This window comes from Myotis davidii, unplaced genomic scaffold, assembly GCF_000327345.1.
Source record: "Myotis davidii unplaced genomic scaffold, ASM32734v1 scaffold1006, whole genome shotgun sequence".
NCBI classification, from domain to species: domain Eukaryota; kingdom Metazoa; phylum Chordata; class Mammalia; order Chiroptera; family Vespertilionidae; genus Myotis; species Myotis davidii.
In genome coordinates, this window is record NW_006297143.1 from 541614 (window position 1) to 542401 (window position 788).

Consider the following 788-nt stretch of genomic DNA (forward strand, 5'->3'; position numbering starts at 1 on the left):
GGGAATTCACCGCATGACGCTTGCAGCCTCAGGACATTGTAGGATCGGGAACACGGCCTTTCTAACCTACCGGCTGGCTGCTCTTCGGGGTTTCTCCGCCCCTTTCCTCGGCCAGTCTCACCAGCGGCTTGTCAGTGTGAATGTCTTTCAGAGAACTCACGCTTGGCTTTGTTGCTCTCTTGTTGGCATGTTTTCTGCTTCATTCATCTGTTTCCCCTCTACTGTTGGGTATATTTTACTCCCCCACCCCCCACACACTAACTTTTATCCTCTCTTTTCTAATAAGTGCATGTCAGGCTGTAGTTTTCCACTAAGTATTGAGATTTATCTATCCTCTCAAGTTTTGGTATATGTTTTCATTATCATTTATTTCAAAATGTCTTCTAATTTGTCCTGTGTTTCCCCCCCTTTGATTTATTGGGTTGATTAGTAACATGTTTTAATTTCTGAGCGTTTTCTTATTACCTTACTAGAGTCCCGGTGCAGGTGGGCCAACCAGGGAGGGACCCCGAGGGCTCCGGGGCCTGTGGGGCCGCCTGCTCAGTCTCTCTCCTAGGGCCCCAGCAGCAAGCTAACCTACAGGTGGGAGCACCTGCCCCTTGGTGGTCAGTGCACAGCATATCATTAGCATAATAAGCTTTGATTGGTTGAACGGCTGACGAGTTTACTGGACACTCAGCATATTAGGCTTTTATTATATAGGACTAGAGGCCCGGTGCACAAAAATTTGTGCACTCGGGGGGGGAGGGGGGGGCCATCAGCCCGGCCTGTGCCCTCCCTTCAGCGCG

At 49.9% G+C, this 788-nt stretch overlaps 1 protein-coding gene across 1 annotated transcript in view; it reads right to left on the reverse strand.

Annotated features, from left to right (window-relative positions):
• The window catches only part of DXO (decapping exoribonuclease), a 6835-nt gene that overhangs the window by 2301 nt on the left and 3746 nt on the right, over nt 1–788 (reverse strand). The gene's annotated exons all lie outside the window — the stretch shown is intronic.